This window comes from Lagenorhynchus albirostris, chromosome 20, assembly GCF_949774975.1.
Source record: "Lagenorhynchus albirostris chromosome 20, mLagAlb1.1, whole genome shotgun sequence".
Taxonomy (NCBI): Eukaryota; Metazoa; Chordata; class Mammalia; order Artiodactyla; family Delphinidae; genus Lagenorhynchus; species Lagenorhynchus albirostris.
Window position 1 is genome coordinate 34,516,906 of NC_083114.1, and position 14,485 is coordinate 34,531,390.

At 40.2% G+C, this 14,485-nt stretch overlaps 1 protein-coding gene across 1 annotated transcript in view; it reads right to left on the reverse strand.

The window, feature by feature from the left end:
* Positions 1 to 14,485, reverse strand: part of LOC132511360 (C-C motif chemokine 4) — a 90,668-nt gene that overhangs the window by 68,880 nt on the left and 7,303 nt on the right. Inside the window, exon 2 of the mRNA XM_060134487.1 lies at positions 7,089 to 7,250. The gene's annotated coding sequence lies outside the window, so the exon portion shown is untranslated. The remainder of the gene's footprint in view (positions 1 to 7,088; positions 7,251 to 14,485) is intronic.

A 14,485-nucleotide genomic window follows, 5' to 3' on the forward strand; every position in this document is an offset into this window, starting at 1 on the left:
TCTACTTCTACTAATTCTTTCTTTCTACTTTTTCTCCCTTTTATTCTGAGCCGTGTGGATGAAAGGCTCTTGGTGCTGCAGCCAGGAGTCAGTGCTGTGCCTCTGAAGTGGGAGAGCCAACTTCAGGACACTGGCCCAAAAGAGACCTCCCAGCTCCACATAATATCAAACGGCAAAAATCTCCCAGAGATCTCCATCTCAACACCAGCACCCAGCTTCACTCAATGACCAGCAAGCTACAGTGCTGAACATCCTATGCCAAACAACTAGCAAGACAGGAACACAACCCCACTCATTACCAGAGAGGCTGCCTAAAATCATAATAAGTCCACAGACACCCCAAAACACACCACCAGACGTGGACCTGCCCACCAGAAAGACAAGATCCAGCCTCATCCACCAGAACACAGGTACTAGTCCCCTCCACTAGGAAGCCTACACAACCCACTGAACCAACTTTAGCCACTGGGGACAGACACCAAAAACAACAGGAACTATGAACCAGCAGGCTGCAAAAAGGAGAAACCAAACACAGTAAGATAAGCAAAATGAGAAGACAGAAAAACACACAGCAGATGAAGGAGCAAGATAAAAACCCACCAGACCTAACAAATGAAGAGGAAATAGGCAGTCTATCTGAAAAAGAATTCAGAATAATGATAGTAAAGATGATCCAAAATCTTGGAAGTAGAATAGACAAAATGCAAGAAACATTTAACAAGGACCTAGAAGAACTAAAGATGAAACAAACAATGATGAACAACACAATAAATGAAATGAAAAATACTCTAGATGGGATCAATAGCAGATAACTGAGGCAGAAGAACGGATAAGTGACCTGGAAGATAAAATAGTGGAAATAACTACTGTAGAGCAGAATAAAGAAAAAAGAATGAAAAGAACTGAGGAGAGTCTCAGAGACCTCTGGGACAACATTAAACGCACCAACATTCGAATTATAGGGGTTCCAGAAGAAGAAGAGAAAAAGAAAGGGACTGAGAAAATATTTGAAGAGATTATAGTTGAAAACTTCCCTAATATGGGAAAGGAAATAGTTAATCAAGTCCAGGAAGCACAGAGAGTCCCATACAGGATAAATCCAAGGAGAAATACGCCAAGACACATATTAATCAAACTGTCAAAAATTAAATACAAAGAAAACATTAAAAGCAGCAAGGGAAAAACAACAAATAACACACAATGGAATCCCCATAAGGTTAACAGCTGATCTTTCAGCAGAAACCCTGCAAGCCAGAAGGGATTGGCAGGACATATTGAAAGTGATGAAGGAGAAAAACCTGCAACCAAGATTACTCTACCCAGCAAGGATCTCATTCAGATTTGATGGAGAAATTAAAACCTTTACAGACAAGCAAAAGCTGAGAGAGTTCAGCACCACCAAACCAGCTCTACAACAACTGCTAAAGGAAGTTCTCTAGGCAAGAAACACAAGAGAAGGAAAAGACCTACAATAATGAACCCAAAACAATTAATAAAATGGGAATAGGAACATACATATCGATAATTACCTTAAATGTAAATGGACTAAATGCTCCCACCAAAAGACACAGATTGGCTGATGGATACAAAAACAAGACCCATACATTTGCTGTCTACAAGAGACCCACTTCAGACCTAGAGACACATACAGACTGAAAGTAAGGGGATGGAAAAAGATATTTCATTCAAATGGAAACCAAAAGAAAGCTGGAGTAGCAGTTCTCATATCAGACAAAATAGACTTTAAAATAAAGACTATTAGAAGAGACAAAGAAGGACACTACATAATGATCAAGGGATCGATCCAAGAAGAAGATATAACAATTGTAAATACTTACACATCCAACATAGGAGCACCTCAATACATAAGGCAAATACTAACAGCCATAAAAGGGGAAATCGACAGTAACACATTCATAGTAGGGGTCTTTAACACCCCACTTTCACCAATGGACAAATCATCCAAAATGAAAATAAATAAGGAAACACAATCTTTAAATGATACATTAAATAAGATGGACTTAATTGATATTTATAGGACATTCCATCCAAAATCAACAGAATACACATTTTTCTCTAGTGCTCATGGAACATTCTCCAGGATAGATCATATCTTGGGTCACAAATCAAGCCTTGGTAAATTTAAGAAAATTGAAATTGTATCAGGTATCTTTTCCGACCATAATGCTATGAGACTAGATATCAACTACCGGAAAAGATCTGTAAAAAAATACAAACATATGGAGGCTAAACAATACACTACTTAATAATGAAGTGATCACTGAAGAAATCAAAGAGGAAATTTAAAAATACCTAGAAACAAATGACAATGGAGACACGACGACGCAAAATCTATGGGATGCAGCAAAAGCAGTTCTAAGAGGGAAGTTTATAGCAATAAAATCCTACCTTAAGAAACAGGAAACATCTCGAATAAACAACCTAACCTTGCACCTAAAGTAATTAGAGAAAGAAGAACAAAAAAACCCCAAAGTTAGCAGAAGGAAAGAAATCATAAAAATCAGATCAGAAATAAATGAAAAAGAAATGAAGGAAACGATAGCCAAGATCAATAAAACTAAAAGCTGGTTCTTTGAGAAGATAAACAAAATTGATAAACCATTAGCCAGACTCATCAAGAAAAAAAGGGAGAAGACTCAAATCAATAGAATTAGAAATGAAAAAGGAGAAGTAACAACTGACACTCCAGAAATACAAAAGATCATAAGAGATTACTACAAGCAATTCTATGCCAATAAAATGGACAATCTGGAAGAAATGGACAAATTCTTAGAAATGCACAACCTGCCAAGACTGAATCAGGAAGAAATAGAAAATATGAACAGACCAATCACAGGCACTGAAATTGAAACTGTGATTAAAAATCTTCCAAGAAACAAAAGCCCAGGACCAGATGGCTTCACAAGCGAATTCTATCAAACATTTAGAGAAGAGCTAACACCTATCCTTCTCAAACTCTTCCAAAATATAGCAGAGGGGGGAACACTCCCAAACTCATTCTATGAGGCCACCATCACCCTGATACCAAAACCAGACAAAGATGTCACAAAGAAAGAAAACTACAGGCCAATATCACTGATGAACATAGATGCAAAAATCCTCAACAAAATACTAGCAAACAGAATCCAACAGAACATTAAATGGATCATACACCATGATCAAGTGGGGTTTATTCCAGGAATGCAAGGATTCTTCAATATATGCAAATCAATCAACATGATACACCAAATTAACAAACTGAAGGAGAAAAACCATATGATCATCTCAATAGATGCAGAGAAAGCTTTCGACAAAATTCGCCACCCATTTATGATAAAAACCCTGCAGAAAGTAGGCATAGAGGGAACTTTCCTCAACATAATAAAGACCATATATGACAAACCCACAGCCAACATCATCCTCAATGCTGAAAAACTGAAAGCATTTCCACTAAGATCAAGAACAAGACAAGGTTGCCCACTCTCACCACTCTTATTCAACATAGTTTTGGAAGTTTTAGCCACAGCAATCAGAGAAAAAAAGGAAATAAAAGAAATCCAAGTTGGAAAAGAAGAAGTAAAGCTGTCACTGTTTGTAGATGACATGATACTATACATACAGAATCCTAAAGATGCTACCAGAAAACTACTAGAGCTAATCAATGAATTTGGTAAAGTAGCAGGATACAAAATTAATGCACAGAAATCTCTGGCATTCTTATACACTAATGATGAAATATCTGAAAGTGAAATCAAGAAAACACTCCCATTTACCATTGCAACACAAAGAATAAAATATCTAGGAATAAACCTACCTAAGGAGACAAAAGACCTGTATGCAGAAAATTATAAGACACTGATGAAAGAAATTAAAGATGATACAAATAGATGGAGAGATATACCATGTTCTTGGATTGGAAGAATCAACATTGTGAAAATGACTCTACTACCCAAAGCAATCTACAGATTCAATGCAATCCCTATTAAGCTACCACTGGCATTTTTCACAGAACTAGAATAAAAAATTTCACAGTTTGTATGGAAACACAAAAGACCCCAAATAGCCAAAGCAATCTTGAGAACGAAAAATGGAGCTGGAGGAATCAGGCTCCCTGACTTCAGACTATACTACAAAGCTACAGTAATCAAGACAGTATGGTACTGGCACAAAAACAGAAAGATAGGTCAATGGAACAGGATAGAAAGCCCAGAGATAAACCCACGCACATACGGTCACCTTATCTTTGATAAAGGAGGCAGGAATGTACAGTGGAGAAAGGACAGCCTCTTCAATAAGTGGTGCTGGGAAAACTGGACAGGTACATATAGAAGTATGAGATTAGATCATTCCCTGACACCGTACACAAAAATAAGCTCAAAATGGATTAAAGACCTAAATGTAAGGCCAGAAAATATCAAACTCTTAGAGGAAAACATAGGCAGAACACTCTATGACAGAAATCACAGCAAGATCCTTTTTACCCACCTCCTAGAGAAATGGAAATAGAAACAAAAATAAACAAATGGGACCTAATGAAACTTAAAAGCTTTTGCACAGCAAAGGAAACCATAAACAAGACAAATAGACAACCCTCATAATGGGAGAAAATATTTGCAAATGAAGCAACTGACAAAGGATTAATCTCTAAAATGTACAAGCAGCTCAATATCAAAAAAACAAACAACCCAATCCAGAAATGGGCAGAAGACCTAAATAGACATTTCTCCAAAGAAGATATACAGACTGCCAACACACACATGAAAGAATGCTCAACATCACTAATCATTAGAGAAATGCAAATAAAAACTATAATGAGATATCATCTCACACCAGTCAGAATGGGCATCATCAAAAAATCTAGAAACAATAAATGCTGGAGAGGGTGTGGAGAAAAGGGAACCCTCTTGCACTGTTGGTGGGAATGTAAATTGATACAGCCACTGTGGAGAACAGTATGGAGGTTGCTTAAAAAACTACAAATAGAACTACCATATGACCCAGCAATCCCACTACTGGGCATATACCCTGAGAAAACCATAATTCAAAAAGAGTCATGTACCAAAATGTTCATTGCAGCTCTATTTACAATAGCCCGGAGATGGAAACAACCTAAGTGTCCATCGTCGGATGAATGGATAAAGAAGATGTGGCACATATATACAATGGAATATTACTCAGCCATAAAAAGAAACGAAATTGAGCTATTTGTAATGAGGTGGATAGACCTAGAGTCTGTCATACAGAGTGAAGTAAGTCAGAAAGAGAGAGACAATTACCATATGCTAACACATATATATGGAATTTAAGAAAAAAAATGTCATGAAGAACCTAGGGGTAAGACAGGAATAAAGACACAGACCTACTAGAGAATGGACTTGAGGATATGAGGAGGGGGAAGGGTAAGCTGTGACAAAGCGAGAGAGAGGCATGGACATATATACACTACCAAACGTAAGGTAGATAGCTAGTGGGAAGCAGCCGCAAAGCACAGGGAGATCAGCTTGGTGCTTTGTGATCACCTGGAGGGGTGGGGTGGGGTGGGGAGGGTGGGAGGGAGGGAGACACAGGAGGGAGGAGATATGGGAACATATGTATATATATATGACTGATTCATTTTGTTGTAAAGCAGAAACTAACACACCATTGTAAAGCAATTATACTCCAATAAAGATGTTAAAAAAAATAAAAATAGAAAAAAAAATCTATATTGCCCGTTTCTTTCGCAAATATGGAAGACCAAGCAGACCTGAGCCCAAGTTTCCATGAGCTAACCTCCAACTGGAACTGAGGTGGTGATGCTGTCCCCTTAAGGGTGCTGCCCAGGCCTCAGGGGTCCCCAGTTCCAGGCCATACCCAGCTGCTCTCTCTGACAGGCCTGCGGGGGCATTTGAGCCTGAGACACCCGTGTCAACTTCCCTCCTCTCCCTATAAGACTTGTCTCATTGTGTATACAGCACAGTCGCTCCTGGCATGTAGTAGTCTCTCAATAAATATCAGTAGACTACAGGAAGAGGAAGCAGCAGGTGACTCTGAAAGAGGCAGGGCTGGACCCCAGGTGTCCTGACTCCCAGCTTACTGCCCTAAAGAGGCCCGGTTGCCTCTCTGCTGTGGGTTGGAGCTAGGGGAGAAGGTGGCAGAGCCGGGGCCCTGGGAGGAGGTTTCCCAGGAAACCACTCTCCCAAGCTGAGTTGCAACCAAAATCAGAGACAGAAAACACTCCATGCTAGGACTACCGTGTGACATCCTGTCAGTTCAAGGGATGATGGCTATTTTCCAGGAACTTTGACTGCAAAAGGGCTTTTTACTGCTCTCCCATAATTTCAGTTCTCATTGTATGACTTCTCATCTGGAAATGGGATAAGTAGTAATTTCTCAAACGGTTGTATGAGGAAGGGAGATAAGTCACATCAGGAACTAAGCCAGGCACCTGGCCTGTAGTAGAGGCTTAGTACAGGCTTTCCTCAATTTACGATGGAGTTACCTCCCAATAAATCCATTGGAAATTGAAAATACCAGAAGTCAAAAATGCATTTAATACACCTAACCTACCAAACACCATGGCTTAGCTTTGCCCACCTTAAATGTACTCAGGACACTTACCTTAGGCTACAGTTGGGCAAAATCATCCAATACAAAGCATATTTTATGATAGAATGTTGACTAGCTCATGTAATTTTTTTAACACTGCACTGAAATGAACACCAGAATGGTTGTCTGGGTACAGAGTGGTTATAAGTGTGTCAGTGTTGAGTCTGGTGATCCCATGTCCAACCCAGAGCTGCAGCTGTTTTGCCCAGCATCACAAGAGAGGATCTATCACCTATCACCAGCTCAGGACAAGATCACAATTGAAAATTCAAAGTACAATTTCTACTGAATGTGTATCACTTTCACACCATCGTAAAGTCAAAATATCCTAAATCAGGGACCGTCTGTAAGTACAAGCTTTTTTGTCTTCAGAGAACAGCAAAACAGAATGGAGAAATTAACTGGCTTTACAGTCAGGAAAACATAGATTCAAATTGAATTCATTCATTCATTCAATAAGTATATATATATACATTAAACGCCTACTCTGTGCCACTCACTCAGGCAACATCCTGGAATGCAGCAGTGGGCAGAAGCAGACACATCTGTTCGTAGGAAGCCTCAGTCTGGAAGCTCCGCATTGGTCAGCTTGTGACCTTCTGTGCCTCGTTTAGCCTTGCTGACCCTCAGCTTCCGCGTCTGTTCCACAGCGGTAGTAAGGCCTTTATTGCACGAAACAATCATCAGTATAAAAATCAACTTGCACAGTACTTGCCCCATTACTACTATTTGCCATTTTAAGGACAAAGTTTCAGAAAGGGTGAGTGTCCTGCCTGGAGTCACACAGCTCTCAGGAGCAGAAACAAGGACAAGTCAAACTTTCCTGCCTCCTAGCCAAGGCCCTGCTCCTCTGGGCCAAGCAAACTCCCCTCTTCTAGCATCCCCCCCTCCTCCCTGAGACCTGTGAGGGAGGGTCCTCTCAGATGCAGGGCAACAGTCCCACCCTGCTGTGGCCCACCTTGGGCATCTACTAGCATTTTCATGTGGGAATTCCTTCTCAGCATTTCTCAGGAAATTATATGTTTTTCTAAATTCCAAGTCCCGAGAAAACTCAGTTGAGCAATTGGGAAAATGGAAAAAAGTATTATAATTCTCCTGAAAGTATAAAGCTTAACACTCAACAGAGAGAAGTTACTGACTTAAAGGAATTTGCTGACATCAGGAGCAACGGCAGGAAACACTTGGCACCTGGAGTTCAAGGTTAAGATCAGCATGTGTGGAGATCAGGGCAGGAGCATGTATGGGAGAGGTGGTCTCCATCCAACAGCTTGAGACTGTTGCCATGGTACAAGTTCATAGCTCTGCTGCTAAGAAATGCTAATGAGTTTGTAAAACTAATAAATTTTCACAACTCATATAAGTAGTATTTCAAGAAATAACAAGCTCGGGAAACAAAATATATCCTTAAATGGGCAACTTCAACTATGTTTCTTGCTAGGAGATGTGGATGTTATGTTATTGAATAATAATGTCTGCTGACATTGCCCAGTGTTTGAATAATTGCTAAAGGCTATAGTTCTTTATAAATGCTTTAATAGAAGAAATACAAAGAGAAAATGCATAAATGTCATGGAATACTAGGACATGAAACCAGAAACATTGGCTAACTTTTTTTTTTTTTTTGCGGTACGCGGGCCGCTCACTCTTGTGGCCTCTCCCGTTGTGGAGCACAGGCTCCGGATGCGCAGGCTCAGCAGCCATGGCTCACGGGCCCAGCTGCTCCGCGGCATGTGGGACCTTCCCGGACCGGGGCACGAACCCGTGTTCCCTGCATCGGCAGGCGGACTCTCAACCACTGTGCCACCAGGGAAGCCCCAGATTTCTAGTTTTGAATGATAACTTTTAAATATTAAATAGTTGTAGCATTTTTTTCCATTTTTAAATGATTTTCATTGGCCCTTTACTTTGTGTTAATGTTCCCTTCTTTTCATGTGTTCTATTATCAACCGTCTGTATGTGCTAGAGAACATTCAATGTGTTATTGAGTCTATAATCTTGTCACTACACATAGAAACATCATTTATGAGAAGAAACCAAGATGGCGGAGGAGTAGGAGGATATGGAGTTCATCTGTCTTCACAAATGCATCAAGAATACATCTACACGTGGAACAATTCTCACAGAATACTGGCTGAACACTAGCAGAAGACCTTGAACACCAGAAAGGACAAGAAAGATTGGGCTTCCCTGGTGGCGCAGTGGTTGAGAGTCCGCCTGCCGATGCAGGGGACGCGGGTTCGTGTCCCGGTTCGGGAAGATCCCACATGCCGTGGAGCGGCTGGGCGCGTGAGCCGTGGCCGCTGAGCCTGTGCGTCCGGAGCCTGTGCCCCACAACGGGAGAGGCCACAACAGCGAGAGGCCCGTGTACCACAAAAAAAAAAAAAAAAAAAAAAGAAAGATGCCCACATAACTGGGTAGGATGAAAGAAAGAAGGGAAAAAGAAGAAGGGAGGAAGCGGGATGGGATCTGAGTCCCTGGTAGGGAGATGAAGCAGAGGAGAGGTTCCTGCATCCTGGGAATCTCCCTCACCAATGGGGAAATCAGTTGGGACAGAAGGGGAGCATCTGAGGCTGTTGGAGGAGGGTGAAATGGCCGGTTTGTGGCAGACAGGACAGAGTGAGACGTATGCAAGTGGTCTGTGCCACAGCCCTGTGTGCCCCAGACTGGGACATGTGTCTGCCAGTGCACACAGTGGCTGAGAGCTGGAATGTGGGGCTTTGAGCACAAACCTGGGTGGAAGACTGCTGTTGGATGTGAGGAGATAGCCTGAGGGGATGGGAGGGAGGAAATCCGCAAGCAGGAATGCTTGTGGAGGAGACCCAGACAGCCATAGAAGCAAGGCACCACTGTTGAGTGACGTGCAGGGGGTGGAGCCACCATTGCAGCCTCTCTCTCCCCACATGCCAGCCCTCTGCCCCACCAGGCACTAGGAAAAGCCCCCACCAGGGCTGACCTTCTCACGCCAGCTGCCAGGTGCTAAGAAAGGCTCCCACTAGGGCCGGATCTCTCGTGCCCGTGGCTGCCAGCTTTCCTGCGCACCTGTCACCGCTGGGGCCCCCATAACCCAGGCAGTCGTGCCACCTCCGTGTCCTGTACTCACCAGGGCAGACCCAATTGCTCCAGGGCAGCCTTAGGAGCAAACTCCTGTTTCGGTAACAATGGGGTGATTAAGGAAGAGGAACAAAAATCTTTCCATGCAGCTGCACAAAACACAGATTAAATCACCGCGATTGGCTTGGTAAACCCTGTATCTATGGAATATCTGAATGTATGAGTGTTCCCACAAATGAAACCCATCTAGCTCCAGCAGCTGTGAACTTTCAGGACTAGTACATTCAGGAGTTATGACAGGTCAGAGTCTGAGCTGCCCCCACAGTGCCCACAGAGGGACCAGAGACCTACCTACAGGTTTTGGATGGCCTCCTGGGGGAGAAGAAGTTGGCTGTGACTCACGGTAGAGGCAAGGACACTGAGAGCTGAGACCCCAGGAAAATATAATTATTACTATTTTTTCATATTTTGTTTTGTTCTGTTGCTGTTTTTATTATTATTTGTTTTTATTTTTGTTTAGTTTTTTATATTTCTATTTCTATGTTACTTTTTTGTTGTTCTGTGTTTTTTCCTTGTTTTTCTTTTTCCTTTTTTTAGTTTGCTTTTTTCTTTGTTCTTTTCTTATCACTTTTTATCATTTTTGTGTTTGTTTTGTTTTTTCCTTCAGTTTGCATTCTGCTTTCGTTTTCCATTTTATTTCTTGTGTTTCTTAGTTTTGTTTTTTTTTTTTTTTTCTGAGAGTCATCATTTGGTTTATTGCATTCTGAAGTACCATGGGCAGATCTTAGTTTTGTTTTTAATTGTTCAATTTCATTTTGTGATTCTTTTGTTTGTCTGGTTGTTCTCTTGTTTTTTGTTTTCTCTGTTTTTGTTTCTGTTCCTTATGTTGTATGTGTGTGTTTTGTTTGTTTGTTTTTATTTGTATGGTTTTGCTTTTACCATTTTTGTGGGGTTTTGTTTGTCTGTTTGTTTGTTTTTAATTATTGCTGTTGTTGTATGCTTGTTTTTGTCTTTGCTGTTTGTCTTGTGTTTCGTTTGTCTGTTTGTTTTCATTTGTTTTCTTCCTGCCCTTCTTTTTCTTTTATTTTTTCCCCCTTTTTTGCTGAGCCATGTGACTTGCAGGGTCTTGGTTCCCAGGCCAGAGGTCGGGCCTGAGCCTCTGGGGTGGGAGCACCGAGTCCAAGACGCTGGAATGCCAGAGAATTCCCAGCCCCAGGGAATGTTAGCTGGCGAGAGCTCTCCCGGAGGTCTCCATCTCAACTCCAAGACTCAGTTCCACCCGACTGCCTGCAGGCTCCAGTGCTGAATGGCCCATGCCAAACAACAAGCAAGACAGCAACACAAACCCACACTCATCAGACAGTCTGCCTAAAGTCAGACTAAGCCCACAGACACCCCAATACTCACCACCTGATGCAGCCCTGCCCAGCAAAGGGAAAAGATCCAGCTTCACCCACCAGAATGCAGATACCAGTCCCTCCCACCAGTAAGCCTAGGCAAGCCACTAAACCAACCTCACCCACTGGGGGTAGACACAGAAGCAAGAGGAACTATGACCCTACAGCCTGCAGAAAGGAGACCTCAAACACAGTAAGTTAGACAAAATGAGAAGACAGAGAAATATGTTGCAGATGAAGGAGCAAGGTAAAAACCAACAAGACCAAATAAATGAAGAGGAAATAGGCAATCTACCTGAAAAAGAATTCAGAGTAATTATAGTAAAGATGATGCAAAATCTTGGAAATAGAATGGAGAAAACACAAGAAACATTTAACAAGGACCTAGAAGAACTAAAGAACAAACAAACAGTGTTGAACAGCACAATAACTGAAATTAAAAATGTACTAGAAGGAATCAGTAGCAGAATAACTGAGGCAGAAGAACGGATAAGTGAGCTGGAAGAACAAATGGTGGAAATAACTGCTGCAGAGCAGAATAAAGAAAAAAAGAATGAAAAGAATTGAGGACAATCTCAGAGACCTCTGGGACAACATTAAACGTACAAACATTCAAATTACAGGGGTCTCAGAAGAAGAAGAGAAAGAGAAAGGGTCTGAGAAAATATTTGAAGAGATTATAGTTGAAAACTTCCCTAACATGGTAAAGGAAATAGTCAATCAACTCCAGGAAGAGAGTCCCATATGGTATAAACCTAGGAGAAACATATCAAGACACACATTAATCAAACTAATCAAAATTAAATACAAAGAAAAACTATTAAAAACAGCAAGAGAAAAGCAACAAATAACATACAAGGGAATCCCCATAAAGTTATCAGCTGATTTTTCAGCAGAAACTCCACAGGCCAGAAGGGAGTGGTAGGATATATTTAAAGTGATGAAAGGGAAAAACCTACAATCAAGATTACTCTACCCAGCATGGCTCTCATTCAGATTTGATGGAGAAATCAAAAACTTTACAGACAAGGAAAGCTAAGAGAAATCAGCACCACAAAGCCAGCTTTGCAACAAATGCTAAAGGAACTTCTCTAGGCAGGAAAAACAAGAGAAGAAAAAGACCTACAAAAATAAACCCAAAACAATTAAGAAAATGGTAATAGGAAAATACATATCAATAATTACCTTAAATGAAAATGGATTAAATGCGTCAACCAAAAGACACAGACTGACTGAATGGATACAAAAATAAGACCCATATATATGTTGTCTACAAGAGATCCACTTCAGACCTAGGGACACATACAGACTGAAAGTGAGAGGATGGAAAAAGATACTCCATGCAAATGGAAATCAAAAGAAACCTGGAGTAGCAGTTCTCATATCAGACAAAACAGACTTTAAAATAGACTGTTACAAGAGACAAGGAAGGATACTACATAATGATCAAGGGATCAATCCAAGAAGAAGGTAAAATAATTGTAAATATTTATGCACCCAACATAGGAGCACCTCAATACGTAAGGCAAATGCAAACATCCATAAAAGGGGAAATCAACAGTAACACAGTAATAGGGCAGGACTTTAACACTCCACTTACACCAATGGATAGAGCATCCAGACAGAAAATTAATAAGGGAAACACAATCCTTAAATGACACACTAGACCAGATAGACCTAACTGATATTTATAGGACATTGCGTCTGAAAGCAGCAGAATACACTTTCTTCTCAAGTGCACACAGAGCATTCTCCAGGATAGATCACATCTTGGGTCACAAATCAGGCCTCAGAAAATTTAAGAAAATTGAAATCGTATCAAGCATCTTTTGCGACGACAATGCTAAGAGATTAGAAATTAATTACCAGGAAAAAAAAAAACCTGTAAAAATCGCAAACACATGGAGGCTAAACAATATGCTACTAAATAACCAAGAGATCACTGAAGAAATCAGAGGAAATCAAAAAAGACCTAGAAAAAAATGACAATGAAAACACAAAAACACAAAACTTATGGGATGCAGCAAAAGCAGTACTAAGAGGGAAATTTATAGCAATATAATTCTACCTCAAGAAACAAACAAACAAAAAATCTCAAAAAACAGCCGAACCTTACACCTAAAGCAACTAGAGAAAGAAATACAAACAAAACCCAAAGTTAATAGAAGGAAAGAAATCATAAAGATCAGAGCAGAAATAAATGAAATAGAAACAAACAAACAAAAACAATAGCAAAGATCAATAAAACTAAAAGCTGGTTCTTCGGGAAGATAAATAAAATTAATAAACCTTTAGCCAGACTCATCAAGAAAAAAGGGAGAGGACTCAAATCAATAAAATTAGAAATGAAAAAGGAGAAGTTACAACTGACATCACAGAAATACAAAACATCCTAAGAGACTACTACAAGCAACTCCATGCCAATAAAATGACAACCTGGAAGAAATGGACAAATTCCTAGAAAGGTACAACCTTCCAAGACTGAGCCAGGAAGAAATAGAAAATGTGAAGAGACCAAACTCAAGTAATGAAATTGAAACTGTCATTAAAAATCTTTCAACAAACAAAAATCCAGGACCAGATGGCTTCACAGGTGAATTCTATCAAACATTTAGAGAAGAGCTAACACTTACCCTTCTCAAACTCTTCCAAAAAATTGCAGAGGGAGGAACACTCCCAAACTCATTCTTCAAGGCCACTATCACCCTGATACCAAACCAGACAAAGATATCACAAAACAAGAAAATTACAGGCCAATATCACTGATGAACATAGACCCCAAAATCCTCAACAAAATACTAGCAAACCAAATCCAACAACACACTAAAAGGATCATACACATGATCAAGTGGGATTTAGCCCAGGGATGCAAGGATTCTTCAATATAGCAAATTGAAGAATAAAAACCATATGATCATCTCAAAAGATGCAGAAAAAGCTTTCAACAAAATTCAACACGAATTTATGACAAAAACTCTCCAGAAAGGGACATAGAGGGAACCTACTTCAACATAATAAAGGCTGTATATGACAAACCCACAGCAAACATTATTCTCAATGGTGAAAAACTGAAAACATTTCCTCTAAAATCAGGAACAAAACAAGGATGTCCACTCTTGCCACTCTTATTTGCAATAGTTTTGGAAGTCCTAGCCACAGCACTCAGAGAAGAAAAAGAAATAAAAGGAATCTAAATTGGAAAAGAAGAAGTAAAACTGTCACTGTTTGGAGATGACATGATACTATACACAGAAAATGCTAAAGATGCCACCAGAAAACTACTAGAGCTAATCAATGAATTTGGTAAAGTTGCAGGATACAAAATTAATGCACAGAAATCTCTTGCATTCCTATGCACTAACAACGAAAGATCAGAAAAATTAAGGAAACGATGCCATTCATTCACCACTGCAACAAAACGAATAAAATACCTAGGAATAAACCTATCT